General features: G+C 43.9%; 1 protein-coding gene across 7 annotated transcripts in view; it reads right to left on the bottom strand.

The window, feature by feature from the left end:
• The window catches only part of KIAA0825 (KIAA0825 ortholog), a 430680-nt gene that overhangs the window by 405260 nt on the left and 8431 nt on the right, over nt 1-16989 (bottom strand). The window contains exon 2 of one of the 7 annotated variants that reach the window (XM_075837212.1): nt 422-609. The exons of the other annotated variants lie outside the window; for them this stretch is intronic. The gene's annotated coding sequence lies outside the window, so the exon portion shown is untranslated. The remainder of the gene's footprint in view (nt 1-421; nt 610-16989) is intronic. 7 annotated transcript variants of the gene reach the window in all.

Raw genomic sequence — 16989 nt, 5'->3', positions numbered from 1 at the left:
TGTGAACAGGGGAGGGTCATATTGTCTTCACAGTACCTGTACATTTCTCCATTACTGTATCCTTATACAAATGTAAAATTCATACTGCAGAGCCTCAATGACAGAAATATTTTTTCAATAAAAGTAGGTGGGGGCAGTCCAGTTGCCACTTTCAACATAGCAAGGCATAAATTAAAAATTGTTGCAAGTATAACACCACATCATGTACAGATGCTCATATACTAATTTTTTTTCTTCTGTAAACTGTAACCTTTTTGGAAGTCATCATCTTGCGCCGCAAACCTATAAACCTTGGCAGAAATTTAGTATCAAAGGGTAGGATTTCAATAGATTTGTAGAAGCAAATCTGATTTTGAACTGGTGTATGGGCATTTTTTCTTTTTATGTTATGTGTGCCAGATCAGAAGGTATACCTACTTACCAAATACTGTACTCTATCTAAAAACTTTTTAGGATCTTCTAAGAACATACTTTATTCTCCAGTAATAAAGTACCAGCATATAGACAGTTCCCCAATAGTAAAGTACCAGAACGTAGACAGAAAACCAAATATTTTGTTTTCAGAGTATGTTCCCACAGGCCAGATAGGCAGAAAATCAGCAGCGGAATCTAAAAAAAAAAAAAGAAGTGCAGGCAATTCAGCCACAGAAATCCAGTTTTACCTGCCATTTTAGTGTCAAACATTGATGTTAGCAAAGTTTATGTGCACATGCAGATTTTTTTATACTGGGTTTCCGTTGCAAAAATGCTGTACAAACCGCAACAACACTCATCTGTTGCAGAATTAATGTTCCCCATTCAAGTCTATGGGCCAAACACGCAGCATCTCTGCACAGAACCCGCAGCATAAATTGACATGCCTGCGGAATTAAAAGTCGCGCTGCAGAACACTTTCTGCCTCACTTTGTCCTACTGCAGACAGGGGAGGCTCCTGCTTAGGCCAGCTGTTTTACAGCAAGACACAGGACAGTGAGAAGAAGAAAGAGGAGAAAGAAAAGGAGACGGAAAAGGGGGAAAAAATAGGATCTGCTGGGACACGCAGAGAAAATGTCCTTATATTTTTCTCCGTTTTATTTGTAATATGAGACATATGGGATCAAAGGAAAAAAGGAGATTAAATAGAACACGTGACCTCTCCGGACATGCATGTTTTAGTAAAAACTTATGAAACAACAATTCTGGAGCATCTTTTATTAGAACTCTGTGTTGTGTCATTCCTCTGTTATTCCTACTAGAAATTTATTTAAAAAATTGGCAGAGATTTCCAGTCTCACTGACCTTACAGTAAAAAATCCCCTTCTATGTTAGTGTAGAATCCTTTTTTCCCCTAGTCGTAGAGGATGCCTTTTATTATAGTTATATTATTAGTCCTGGTTATAAATAGATCATGAGAGAGATCTCTGTATTCACCTTTGATATATTTCTATATAGTTATTAGATCACCCCTCAGCCATCTTTTTTCTAAACTATATAACTCTAATTTTGATAATCTTTCTGGTTACTGTAGTTCACCCTTTCCATTTATTACTTTAGTTGCCTGTCTTTGAACCCGCTCAAGCTCTATGTTTTTCTTGTGCACTGGTGCCCAAATATTGGTGCCCTGTACACAATATCTCATGTGCAGTCTGACTAGTGATTTATGAAGTTGTAGAAATATGTTCTTGTAATGTGCATCTATACCCCATAATCCTATTTGCCTTGGCAGCAGCTGCCGGACACGGTTTACTACAGTTAAGTTTACGGTCAACTAAAATTCCTTAGTCCTTTTCCATGACAGCTTTACCCAGTGTTTTCCTATCAAGTATGCAATGGTGACACGTATTTTCCCTTCCTAAATGCATAACCTTACATTTATCTGTTTTAGACCTCATTTGCCACTTCTTTGCCCAACTCTCCAACTTCTCCAGTTCAACTTGCAATAAAATACTGTGCAATCCCTCTTCAAGGTCATTAATATATTAAACAGAATAGGACACAGTACTGACCTCTATGGTACCCCAATCTGAGTTTGTACCATTAATAACCACAGTCTGTTTTCTATTACTGAGCCGGCTACTGAGCCGTACCCACTTAAAGAGACTCTGTCACCACATTATAAGTGCCCTATCTCCTACATAAGGAGATGGGCGCTATAATGTAGGTGACAGCAGTGCTTTTTATTTAGAAAAACGATCTATTTTTACCACGTTAGGAGCGATTTTAGCTTTATGCTAATTAGTTTCTTAATGCCAAAGTGGGCGTGTTTTTACTTTAGACCAAGTGGGCGTTGTACAGAGGAGTGTATGATGTTGACCAATCAGCGTCATGCACTTCTCTCCATTAATTTAGTCAGCACATAGGGATCCTGTTAGATCAATATGCGCTGTCTTATACTGACACATTAACGTTACTGAAGTGTTTAGACAGTGAATAGACATTCCTTCCAGCCAGGACGGGATGTCTATTCACAATCCCGACACTTTGTTAACGTTTCTGTGGTACTTACAGCAGAGCAAGCGTAATCTCGCGAGATCACGCTGTAAATGACAGGTTACAGCGAGATAACGCTTTGCTCTGCTTTAAGTACCACAGAAACGTTAATGAAGTGTCGGGATTGTGAATATCACGCTATGAAAAAAAGAGAGAGAAACAAAGCGCACATCGTGCATGAACCTGTAGGATTTAAGGGAGGAAAGAAGTGGTCAATTGTGCTGACCTGATTGTGTTATGCTCGGAGCATAACATCCAAAAGTACATGTCCAAGTTTCACTTGTAAGGTAGTTGCAGCCCAGTTCCCGATCCGGAGATTTTGAGGCAAACTCCGCTGTATAAATCCAGAAGATAAAGGGTAAAAAGGGACGGAAAATCCAAGGGCGCAGCTGTCTTTGAAAAAAACTTTTATTGTACATAAAACATTAAAACAAACAAAAGTTTTATGTACAATAAAAGTTTATCTTCGTGATTGTGAATAGACATCCTGTCCTGGCTGGAAGGAATGTCTATTCACTGTCTAAACACTTCAGTAACGTTAATGTGTCAGTAGAAGACATCACATAGCGAACAACGCAGTGTCACTATGCGCTGGCTAAATGAATGGGGAGAAGTGCATGACGCTGATTGGTCAGCGTCATACACTCCTCTGTACAACGCCCACTTGGTCTAAAGTAAAAACATGCCCAGTTGGGCATTAAGAAAGTAATTAGAATAAAGCTAAAATCGCTCCTAACGTGGTAAAAAAAGGATTGCTTTTCTTTATAAAAAGCACTGCTGTCATCTACATTATAGCGCCCATCTCCTTATGTAGGAGATAGGGCACTTATAATGTGGTGACAGAGTGACTTTAAACACATTTCCCCCTAGTCCCAGCATTCTAACTTTATGTACCAACCTTTTATGCAGCACAGTATCAAATGCTTTGGAAAGGTCAAGATACATGACATCCAATGACTCACTGCTGCTGCATAGGTCTAAAGCAGGGGTCTCAAACACGCGAGCCGCGGGGCACCGTAGCTCCCTCGGGAGAGAGAGCAGTCTGGAGCTGGCGCTCCTTCATGCCGTCACACAGCCCCCTGTAGTAGATCGCTCTATTGGGGCTTGCTCTAGGAGTGGAATCCCCAGCCAGAGCATTGCTGATGCTTTGGCCGGGGATTCCTCTGCTGGAGGAGCCCCTGAAGGCACTATATGACTATAGACCATATATGGACAGTGGTGTCAGGGGCTTCCCCAGAGAAAGAGTCTCAGAGCAGAGACTATACTAGCGCTCTGCTCCGAGACTCCTGCTCTGGGGAAGCCCCTAACATCACGGTCCATATGTGGACAGTGATGTCAGGAGCAGAGCAGGAGTCCCAGGCAGAGCGCTAGAAACGGCTCTGCTACGGGACTCTGGCTCTGGGGAAGCCACTGACACCACTGTCCATATATGGACAGTGATGTCAGGAGCAGAGCTAGAATCCCAGGCAGAGCGCTAGTAGCGTTCTGCCCGGGACTTCGGCTCTGGGGTTGCCCCTGACATCACTGTATGGACAGTGATGTCAGGAGCAGTGCTGGAGTCCCAAGAAGAGCGCTATTAGCACTCTGCCCGGGACTCTGGCTCTGGGCAAGCCCCTGATATCACTGCTCTGCTCTGGGATATCGGGCCGGCTGTGGGGTTTCCACTGACATCCCTGTCCGTATATGGACAGTGATGTCAGGAGCAGAGCTGGAGTCCCAGGCAGAGTGCTAGTACCAGTCTGCCCGGGACTCCCGCTGTAGGGTTGCCGCTGACATCACATTCCAACCCAGAAGGATCCCCTGACGTCACTGTCTATGGACAGTGACGTCAGGGGCTTCTCCAGCAGAGGAATCCCTGGCCAAAGCGTCAGCAACGCTCTGGCTGGGGATTCCACTCCTAGAGGGAGCCCCAATGGAGCTATCTAGAGGGGGGTGGCACCATCTATAGGGGGTGTGTGCGTGGCACTATCTACAAGGGTGGGTGTGTGTGGCATTATCTACAGAGGTCAGTTTGACACTATCTACATTGGGCACTGTGGCACAATCTAGGGGGGTGTGGCACTGTCTACAGAGGGCTGTGTGGCACTGTCGACAGAGGGCACTGTAGCATTTCTACAGAGGCCACTGTGGCACTATCTACAGAGGGCATTGTAGCACTATCTAAGAAGGGGCTGCCAAATCTTGATATTCTTGTGTCTGCCAAACGCTACCAACTGAGCCGCCAGACTGCATTTAGCGACACTTAAGCTGGAAAACTGGATTGCTAAAATACACGTGGAGTAAACTCCCAAATTTCCGGTAAGTTTAAACCTAGCGGTATTATAGTAATGTAATATTATTATAGTAATGTAATATTATAGTAGTTCAAATAAGTAAGTGCTTAACAATAATTTAGTATTGTATCAAATATGAATGTAATGCGGCCTGTCAACTTCACATTTTTTCTATGTGCGGCCCATTTACATGCCTGTGTTTGAGACCCCCGGTCTAAAGCATGCGTTTGGCAGTAACTTTTTAAGTGGTTCCACCTCACAGTGTGAACCTAGCCTAAGGCTTCATGCACACAGCTGTATTACTGCTCCATGTAGTATGGAACTAAAATGGGGCATCCGTAGAGAAGCATAGGGGTTTACTGTACCGCCGTACAAACCCGGCAAAAAAAAATACAAATAAAAATCGTGGCATTTTCCATTGCATGGCCTATTACGTAACTATTCTCCTCTACAACCTTTGGTTCAAGGGTAGAATACCTCTGACACACGTCACCCAATAAAGCATCATGCGGTGGTACAGAGTCCCTGCAGTCTATAGACAAGGAATGCAGGTAACATGCAGTAGAATCATTCATATTCAAGAGCAGGGCGTGGAGTAAGATACATTTTCAGCAGGAAGCTACAAATTGCTGTGTCAAATAGACATTTTTTAAGCATATAACTCTGATTACATCACATAGACTATGTTATTCTGCGCCGCACTCTCCTCCAGAAGAGGAAAAAATAACATTTTGTAAACATGACAGCTTAGTTTGCATATATGTATTCCTCTTAGACATCTATGTCATTTTTTCAGTTAACTTGTCAAAACAATTTATTTGCTTCCCTCGGATTTGCATGATCTAGTTAGCCTATGAAAATCAAACCGTATTCATTCAGTTTGCTAAATCATCACTTCAAATGGCCAATAATCGTACTTCCAGAATCCCAACTAGATAAGCTGTGTGACTGGGATATGAAGCAGTTAGAAAATAATTACATATAAACTTGGAGGTATGAATATACAATGTTAAATTAAATTATTTGCTATAGGTCATGTTTTTTACTACTGATTTTCTCAGCCTATTCCCCAAAATAAAAACATAAAACATGCATTCATTTTGTATATAAAATTCGCCCAAATACCTTTATACAGGTGGGACATTATCACTTCTAGTAACAGACATAGTCACTCCTAGTAAATGAAAACTTCTCACAATCTAGTGACCCAGCCTATTTGAGCTTCAAAGTGGTTGTCCCAAGATAAAAATGTATCATCTACCCACAGGATAGGTAATACATATCTGATCACTGGAGGCCACACTGCTGGGACCTTCACCAATCACTAGAACTGGGGCCCCAGAGCTCCCCCGTTCCTCCTGACTGTACGACCACAGTGAAGAGAACTTTTAATAGAGCGTCGGTCCAGCATGCGCGGTGCTGCTCCATTGAAAATCTATGGAACTGATAGAGACAGCCGAGTACAGCAGCATCAACTGGTTAGTTAAATACATTTAAAGAGGCTCTGTCACCAGATTTTGCAACCCCTATCTCCTATTGCAGCAGATCGGCGCTGCAATGTAGATAACAGTAACGTTTTTGTTTTTTTTAAAACGAGCATTTTTGGCCAAGTTATGACCATTTTTATATTTATGTAAATGAGGCTTCTAAAGTACAACTGGGCGTGTATTGTGTATGTACATCTGGGCGTTTTTACTTCTTTTACTAGCTGGGCGTTGTGAATGGGAGTGTATGATGCTGACGAATCAGTATCATCCACTTCTCTTCACAACACCCAGCTTCTGGCAGTGCACAGACACAGCGTGTTCTCGAGAGATCACGCTGTGACGTCACTCACTTCCTGTCCCAGGTCCTGCATCGTGTCGGACGAGCGAGGACACATCGGCACCAGAGGCTACAGTTGATTCTGCAGCAGCATCAGCGTTTGCAGGTAAGTAGCTACATCGACTTACCTGCAAACGCCGATGCTGCTGCAGAATCAACTGTAGCCTCTGGTGCCGATGTGGCCGTCACGATGCAGGACCTGTGAGTGACGTCACAGATCTGCACTGTCAGAAGCTGGGCGTTCTGAAGAGAAGAGGATGTTACTTCTCTTCAGAGCGCCCAGCTAGTGAAAGTATTAAAAACGCCCCGATGTACGCACATAATACACGCCCACTTGGACTTTTACTTTTAAACACACCCACTTGGACTTTTGCAAGCCTCATTTGCATAACTACAAAAATGGTCATAACTTGGCCAAAAATGCTCGTTTTTTAAAAATAAAAACGTTACTGTAATCTACATTGCAGCGCCTATCTGCTGCAATAGCAGATAGGGGCTGCAAAATCTGGTGACAGAGCCTCTTTAAGCTGCAAATTTGGGGTAGACATACTCGCTCTAGTGTCCTCACACAATCCCCCCTCCCTTATTCTGCCTAGTGCCAGGAGAAGGAGGGGGTTGAATATTCATACCTCCTACACTGTGTGCCGCCATTTTCTGAGCGAATGCACAGTGTAGGAGGATTAGATACAGTGCTAAGCAGACAGTAAAACACAAACATACACGAACATAATACACTCATCACATACACAAACATAACTTACCTTCTCCTGTCACCACTGCCGCCTCCGCTCCTATGCCTTGCGCCTTCAACATATGGCCGGAAGACGCAGCCGGAAGTCGTCATCTTACTGTCCGGCCGCGGCTTCCGGTCCACATGAAAATGGCGCCGGATGTCGCTCTGCTAATGAGCTTCGTTTTGGTCTGTGTGGGAGCGGCGCATGTGCCGTTTCTACACAGACGGCGTACGCAGCAGTGAATGGAACGGCTCCCGTTCGCATTCTCCAGGGGGATGTATGTGCCGTATTCCATCTCTGTATGTGTCGTTAATCGACACATACGGAGATAAAAAAAAAATGGCAGCCCCCATAGAGAAGTAAAAATAAGAAAAAAGTAAAAAGTAGAACACACAAACACAAATAAATAAAACTTTTTTTTTTATCATACTAAAAGCAATATGATAAACAAAAAGTTTTTTTTCATGACACCTTCTCTTTAAGTAAACGTTCATGATCACCTCCTCGTCTAAGACTGGCTACACCATCAATAACTCTAAAGTGAATCACACAATTTCCATCTACTACATAATGATGGGCAACTGATGAATCCATAATCTTTTTGCGAATGATGCTCATGTTTATTAATCCTTATCTTTATTTAAATTATTGGCTAATTCATACATATCTCAACCCACACAGACATATAGAACACATTTTGTGTCATGTGTGAATTGCTGTCCTAACTATAAATCTGAATATGGGAGAACAACAGTATTAGGGCCCCACGCACACGACCATAAAAACGCCCATAGACTTCTATTGGCCACGGGTACCTTCCCGTTTGCGTACGGGAAGGTGCCCGGGCCGTTGAAAAATATAGATCATGTCCTATTTCAGGCCGTAATTACGGCAGGGGCAGGCCCATAAAAAGTCTTAGAAGAGTTGTTAGGCGACGTCAGGGGATTCAAATTTTTGAATAAAGAGAAGCAGAGAAAATGGCGTCTGAGCGATCATGTGACATAATTTCCAGCCACCCTTTTTTTTACGGGTCCGTAAATACGGGTGAAATACGGATGACAACGGACACGTATTTACGGGCACGGGTCCATAAATACGGGTTAAAAACGTGTGGCAACGGACCCGTATTTACTGGAGGGAAAAAATACGGTCGTGCGCATGGGGCCTCAAACGTGATCAAATTATTGGAGTTGCAACAATTTAGAAACATGACATTTCCAATTTTAGGTGTATACAGGTATGTTTGTGTATCCTTTCTCCTAGAACCAATGTCCGACTTTATCAATATATCTTTAATGTTCCTGTTTATCTTATATGCCATGACAGGTAACAAATTTCACTCGTCCCGTATTATTTGGGAAATCCTGCTACTCAAGGGGTTATAATTTCATAAAATTGGTATAATTCTGACTTTACAAACCTTCTTTATTGGAGTAAAAGCATCAGATTTCAACAGGCTCAAACTGGCCCAATGGGGAGTCGGTAAATCCCCCGATGTGACTCGGCGAGGCACACGTAGAAGATGGCTGTCGCAGTGATCAGCTGTTCTCTTCCACTAGTTGGTCTAAGAAAACAGTTGATCACTGCGGCAGCCATTTGACACACCAAGGCCTGCCAGAAATTCTGGGTGAGTGCTTCTTACTGTGGCACAGCAAAGAACCATTGGCTCCCTGCCCCACAACTTACTCTGGTAAGCCACAGGCTGTTTTAGGCCTGGGGCCTACTAGAGGTCGGTAGGACATTAGCCTGTCATCCTGACACAGGCGACAAGATAACATCACTGCATTGGGCTGCCCGAGTCAGGCAGCAGGCAGAAAACCCAGCATCACATCGTGGGAACAGGGTTAGGTTTTTCATTTTTTTTTTCATTGGCACAAAGTGGGGGCGGTGCTAACTACCATATGGGGAGAAATCTGCTGTATCAGGGCCTAAATACCATATGGAGGCCTAACTACTGTTTGTGGGCCTAAATTCTGTATGGGGTTCTAACTACTGTATGGGGGCGCCTAACTACATAGTAGCACCTAACTACTATATGGTAGCACCTAATTACTGTATGGTGTACCGAACTACTGTATGAGTGCCTAAATACTATATGGGGGACCGAACTACCATATGGGGGCACAAAGGGCAACTACTACTGTGTGGGGGCACTATTACTGTTCAGAACCTACAAGGGGCACTAAAACTTTCTGGAACACAAAAGGGGGTACTATTAGTGTGTGGGACACCAAAATTAGCATTATTACTGTCTGGGGCACTATAGAGGGTGAGTTTGTGTAGAGGGTTGGGAATAGGTTGGGGGAGGGGGAATAGGAAAATCAAGGAGTCTAAGGCCCTGTTTACACAGAGTATTTTGCAGGCAGATATTGACCTGCCTGCACTATCTTGCCGTGGTTTTCACAGCGTTTTTTGTGGCTTTGTTCGCTAGTGGCCATTAAGCGCCACAGGCAAAAAAACAAAGCATTGATTTCAATAGGAGGTCAGAGACTGAACCACGGGAAGAAAGAGCATGTCACTTTTCCCGTGCGTAGCTAATCCTACAAATGGGAAAAAAAACGCCTCCGTCTCCCATTTTTTTGGCATGGATTCCGACGCGGTTTCCACGTCAAATTCAGCTCCAAAAAACTCAGTGTGAACAGGGTCAAAGATGTCTGTGCTGCTTATACTGCAGAGACAACTCGTGGCTGAAAAAAGTTGTCGTGGCCGTCTGGGGAGGAAAAGGTAAGTGATGAACTTCAATAACAGAAGACACTGGATAGAACTGTAATCACTTATATGATCAACAGAGCGCCTGTGTAGAACTGGTATCTACCACTATATGGTTAATGTATGGTATTAATATTGGTCTTTGTAAAGTAGCTTTTATTCAGTAACAGTATGTTCGAATTATTCAGTCACTATGTGGTGGTAATATGTGGTCATAGTGTGGCTGTATTATTTAGTAACAGTATGGTGGCATTATTTGTCACTATGTGGTGGTAATATGTGGTCATGATGTGGTGCTATTATTTGTCTCTTGTATAATGGCATCATTGGTAATATTGGAATTGGTATACTGTAACCATATGGTGAAATTTGGTCTTTATATAGTATTATTATTTTGTAAATTTAGGACTGTATAATTTAGAGGCATGTTATCATATATAGGCATTTTTTTTATAGATATGTTGTCTGTAAGACTAGGAACGCCCTTGCATGAGAGCCTCAAGCGGGTGGTGGGGAGGTGAAGAAAGTGTCAGAAAGGGGCCCAGGTGCAAAGTTTGCCCTGGGGCCCATAGGATGTCCCTGAGTGCAAAAGTAGTAAACTATTAAATAAATTAGACATATTTGTTATCGCCGCAACCATACTGACCTGTAGACCAGGGGTCTCAAGCACGCGGCCCGCGGGCCGCATGCGGCCCCTGGGGCTGTCATCTGCGGCCCGTGGGACACAGAGCCGCTAGTATCGGCTCTGCTCCGAGACTCTGGAATTCCCTGATATCGCTGTCCACATATGAACAGCGATGTCTGGGGCTTCCCCAGAGCCGGAGTCCCGGGCAGAGCGCTAGTACAGGCTCTGCTCCGGGACTCTGTGGAATTCCCTGACATCGCTGTCAACATATGGACAGTGTGTCAGGGTCTTCCCCAGGGCGGAGTCCCGGGCAGAGCGCTAGTATCGGCTCTGCTCCGGGACGCTGCGGAATTCCCTGACATCGCTGCCCATATATGGACAGTGTGTCAGGGTCTTCCCCAGAACGAAGTCCCGGGCAGAGCGCTAGTACAGGCTCTGCTCCGGGACTCTGTGGAATTCCCTGACATCGCTGCCCATATATGGACAGTGTGTCAGGGTCTTCCCCAGAGCGGAGTCCCGGGCAGAGCGCTAGTACAGGCTCTGCTCCGGGACTCTGTGGAATTCCCTGACATCGCTGCCCATATATGGACAGTGTGTCAGGGTCTTCTCCAGAGCGGAGTCCCGGGTAGAGCGCTAGTACAGGCTCTGCTTCGGGACGCTGGGGAATTCCCTGACATCGCTGCCCATATATGGACAGTGTGTCAGGGTCTTCCCCAGAGCGGAGTCCCGGGCAGAGCGCTATTATCGGCTCTTCTCCGGGACTCTGGGGAAGCCTTTGACATCGCTGTCCATACATACATCGACAATGATGTCAGGGGCTTCCCCAGAGCAGGAGTCCCAGTCTACAGGGGGCACTGCTGTGGCTGCATCTACTGGGGACACTGCTGCGGCGGCATCTACAGGGGGCACTGCTGCGGCAGCATCTACACGGGGCACTGCTGCGGCAGCATCTACACGGGGCACTGCTGCGGCAGCATCTACACGGGGCACTGCTGCGGCAGCATCTACACGGGGCACTGCTGCGGCAGCATCTACACGGGGCACTGCTGCGGCAGCATCTACACGGGGCACTGCTGCGGCAGCATCTACACGGGGCACTGCTGCGGCAGCATCTACACAGGGCACTGCTGCGGCAGCATCTACACAGGGCACTGCTGCGGCAGCATCTACAGAGGGCACTGCTGCGGCAGCATCTACAGAGGGCACTGCTGCGGCAGCATCTACAGAGGGCACTGCTGCGGCAGCATCTACAGAGGGCACTGCTGCGGCAGCATCTACAGAGGGCACTGCTGCGGCAGCATCTACACAGGGCACTGCTGTGGCAGCATCTACATAGGGCTCTGCGGCAGAATCCACTGAGGGCACTGTGGCACTATCAAAAAAGGGGCTGCCCAATCTTGACATGGGTGCTAACTGAGCCGCCGGACTGCATTTAGCGACACTTAAACTGGAAAGCTGGATTGTTGAAATAAGCACGTTGAGAAATCTCAAATTTTAAACCTAGCGGTATTATTATAGTAATATAGTGTTATAGTAGTTCAAATAACTCAAATAACTAATTGATTAACAATAATTTTGTATTGTATCAAATTTGAAAGTAATGCGGCCCGACCACTTCACATTTTTTCTATATGCGGCCCACTTACCCGGCCGAGTTTGAGACCCCTGCTGTAGACTAAAGTTATCATTTTACTTATACTGCACAACGCATACCGTAAAAAAATAAACAAAGAAATAGCGTATTTACAATTTTTTCCCATTCCACCCCGTTTTTTGTTTTTTTTTTAAAAAAAGTTAATTAATAAATGATATGTACCACCTAAACGGTGACATTGAAAACAACAAATGAAGCAGATGTGAACCTAGCCTAATATAACCATGTAGCTGTGGAGTGGGCCCCAATAATAAAATTTACTGGTGGACCTTAGGTACCCCAGTCCGACACAGGGAATGATCACGTTTTGAATCCTATTTTTTGTAATAACCTACTTGGATAACGACGATCCAAAAATGTATTACAAACAAATCAACATTTTTAGAAAAGTTTGTTTCCTCATCGGTGATTCTACGAACTCGTAATAACCGTAGAGATTCTACCATAGAGCGTGGATGCAAGTATTAAAATAAATGTATTGAGATGCCAAGTTTGCAGAGCAGAAATGTTGCCATTTTTGGTATGCACAAGATGTTGGCATAAATAACACTTTGCAGTTAGGATGATGTCACCTATGCTGTACCTTGGATTTCATGGTTGAGAATGAACCATCCCAATTGAGGTTTCGCATCCTAAAGTTTTTGAAGGATTTGGTGTTTTGCAGTGAGAGGGGTAACATTGACAAGAGAAATTGACATCCTGTGATTTTAACATTTCCATGCGGAAATATTTTCCGGCATGTAGAGGAGATTTCTTCATATCTCATCCATATGGCTGGTACTGTATTCCGCTGCGGATTTACCAGGCGGAAAATCTGCAGCCTTTTCGCTACGTGTTCATCTGGCCTTACTCCTCCGATACCATATCAGATTTAAAGCACAAAATGTTTATCAAAAGTGTGAAGCCTGGTCCACAAAACAACTACAATACTTTTACATTGCCTGTTTTGAGGTTCTCCTTTTTACCTTGCATATCCACCATACACTTCTCATTGTTCCAGCCCAGCATGATCCACAGCACAGTGTGAGGCTGGGTTCACACGACCTATTTTCAGGCATAAACGAGGCGTATTATGCCTCGATTTACGCCTGAAAATACGGCTCCAATAATCTGCCCATTCATTTGAATGGGTTTGCCGACGTACTGTGACGACGACCTGTAATTTACGCGTCGTCGTTTGACAGCTGTCAAAAGACGACACGTAAAATTACAGCCTCGTCAAAAGAAGTGCAGGACACTTCTTGGGACGTTTTTGGAGCCGTTTTCTCATAGACTCTATTGAAAACAGCTCCAAAAACGGCGCGAAAAACGTGAGTTGCTCAAAAAACGTCTGAAAATCAGGTGCTGTTTTCCCTTGAAAACAGCTCCGTATTTTCAGACGTTTTTGGCTCAGCGTGTGTACATACCCTGATTGTGCAGTGAAAGAAGCCGGGCTGGAACAATGAGAAGTGTATGACGCTGATTAGTCACTGATTGGTCAGCCTCATACTTCAATGGGTGTGTGATGCGCGGAAAAACGCCCAAACGACGGACATGTGACTTTTTTTCAGCGGAATCACGCACATGTCTGCACGGCCCCATAGACTATTATAGGTCCGTGCGATTTTCACGCGCGTTTGCAGATGACATTCTACTGTTTCAGATACTCAACTGCCCAGAGTGCTTTTTATTTTATTGGATTTCAGTTTCTACGCAGGTTTCAAAATGAACATATCCAAATGTGAGCTCCCTAAAAAGAACCTTTCACCTGCGCATACATGCACAACTAAGTGCAGCATGTAATAGGCAGGGCTGCACAAACCCTGGGGTACATTTTTTTCCTATCCTCCTCCATTATTTAGATATCGGTGCCGTTATATTTGGCACCAGATATTTAAATAACCCCCTGAACAGTCAATGGGGCGCGTAACATATCTGTGACTCTGTCCAACCTGCTACGGACAGTGTCAGAGAAAGAGCTAGAAAGAGGAGAGCGTGTGCGCGCGCATGTGCAGCTTGGAGCGCACGCTCTCAGTCATTCTTCAAGTCTCGGCAGACAGGGACGACAAGACTGTGTGATCTCTCGCGAGAGATCACACAGTCTTGTCGTTCTTATCTGCCGAGAGCTGAAGAGTGAGAGCGTGCACAACTCTGAGCTGCGCATGCGCACACACGTTCTCCTCTCTCCAGTTTTTGCTGTGACACTGTCCGTAGCTGATTTGACAGTGTCACAGCGATGTTACACGCAACCTTGCCAATTAAAAGCCCCATTGACAGTTCAGGGGGTTATTTAACCCCTTTAGGACGCAGCCTGTTTTGGCCTTGTGGCACAGCCGATTTTTTCAAATCTGACATGTGTCACTTCATGTGGTAATAACTTGGGAATGCTTTTACCTATCCAAGCGATTCGGAGATTGTTTTCTCGTGACATATTGTACTTTATGATAGTGGAAAAATTTGGTCGATAAAGTCAAAATTTATTAGTGAAAAACACAAACATATAGAGAAATTCTAAATGTAAATGGATCTGCTTGTAAAACAGATAGTAATACCAGACAAAATAGTCACTAGTTAACATTTCCCATATGTCTACTTTATGTATCATTTTTTGAAGGCCCTTTTATTTTTCTAGGACGTTACAAGGCTTAGAATTTTAGCAGCAATTTCTCACATTTTCAAGAAAATTTCAAAAGGTTATTTTTACATGTACCAGTTTAGATCTGAAGTTGTTTTGAGGGCCTTATATATTAGAATCCCCAAATAAATCACCCCATTTTAAATCAATAAATTTTTATTGAAACATTTTTACAACTTTTTTCAAACAATATAAACCATCCTTGGTCCCAGAACATGGACCTGCGTACAATAATACATACAAGTGATATGTCATTGAAGGATATACATAATCATAACCAGAAAACAACCACAAAGAACTTAAGAACTTTACTATGCCATTTTCAAACCAATGTTAATATTAATTATGTCATAGTACCATCGAACTTTCTGCATTTAAGTGTAATACTTTGAATTTACCCAAAGCTCCCAATAATGTGAACTCTTGGCATACCCAGAGGGAGATTGCAAAAGCATGGATTCATGATGACATGCTATATTTACCCTGCCTATCACCTCTGATAAAGAAGGGGAGATAGTTGATTTCCATGACTTAGCTATAGCCATTCTAGCAGCAATGAAGACATGGTGTATCAGTACCCGATGCTCCGCCATTATGTCTTCCAAGCCAATGTCTAAAATAGCCAATTCCGGGCAGAACGGAATAGATTCTCCTAAAATTTCAAGTATGATGCTAAAAACCTCCCTCCACAATACCTCCACCCTAGGGCAGGACCACCACATATGCAATGTGGAACCCAGGGAACCACATCCTCTCCAGCAGCCATTAGAACTGCCTTGGAATATGTGTGCACATCTGGAAGGTGTTAGGTACCATCTCATGTGGATTTTACGGGTGAGCTCAATATGGTTAACACATTTGGAGTGACGAGTAATCCAACTAGAGGCCTTCATCCATTGTGCCATGGAAAACGTAGAGCCCATCTCCCGTTCCCATCGTAATATGTGACCTGTCTTCCCCGAGGACTGTTTTTTCAAAATTAGATCATAGCTACAAGCTAGACCCTTACTATGACCTTGCCATTTGAACAGGAATTTATGGTATGGAGAAAGAATTGTGGATTGAGCTGGGATGGCTATTGTTTGTATCATATGTCGTATCTGGAGATACTGGTAAAACATGGATTTATTTACATCATATTCCCTTACCAACTGCTCAAAGGATTTGAAGAGTTTTCCCTCATATAAATCTGAGAGGGCTGTTACGCCCAGCGATTCCCAAGTCTGCAAAAATACATGTGGGACCAAAGGTTGAAGCGCTTGCAATGGTATATGATCATTAGATAAGTACACCCAGCGATTTGCGCATACCTCCAATTTCCAGCATTTCAGTGCATCAGATGTGGTTACCAAGAACACCTTAGACCTATCTGTCCCCACATATGTCGCGGCCATCAAATTACGTATGGAGGAACGGGGAAACATCTCATTTTCCAACTGGGCCCAAAGTGACGGAGCCGAGGAGTTCCATAATGAACCTAACTGGTCTAGGATGGCTGCTACGTTATATGCCACTACCTCTGGGACTCCCAAACCCCCTTCCTTGACCTTCTGAAATAATAAAGATTTGGCTACCCTTGCTCTTTTATTATTCCAAATGAATTGGAGAAACATACGTTGAATTTGAGAGGTGATGTTAGTAGGTATTAACAGTGGAATAGTCCTACAAAAATACAAGTATTTGGGAAGCAGTAACATTTTAACCAAATTGACTCTAGCAATCCAGGACAACTGGAATTTGTTCAGTCTTTCACACTCCAGTCTTAAATCTGCTATTAGCCCTGAGTAATTCTCCTGCAGAACCAGCGACAACGAGGAGTAGAGTTTTATCCCCAGGTATACCAACCCTGATTCTGCCCATGCCAAATCAAAGTTGGACAAAGTGCATTTCAATTGAGGATCTACATGAATTGGTAACATCATGGACTTTGAAACATTTAATTTATAATATGATACCTCTGAAAACTTAGAAATGATGCTGAGTAGTTCTGTCAGAGATATGAGGGGAGAAGTACAGGTCACAATAACATCATCTGCATATAAACCGATTTTGTGTTCTCTTCCTCCTACCCTTATACCCGAGATTTT

This window comes from Rhinoderma darwinii, chromosome 1, assembly GCF_050947455.1.
Source record: "Rhinoderma darwinii isolate aRhiDar2 chromosome 1, aRhiDar2.hap1, whole genome shotgun sequence".
NCBI lineage: Eukaryota > Metazoa > Chordata > Amphibia > Anura > Rhinodermatidae > Rhinoderma > Rhinoderma darwinii.
The sequence above is the reverse complement of the archived record's forward strand: the minus strand, read 5'-3'. Positions and strand labels throughout refer to the sequence as shown.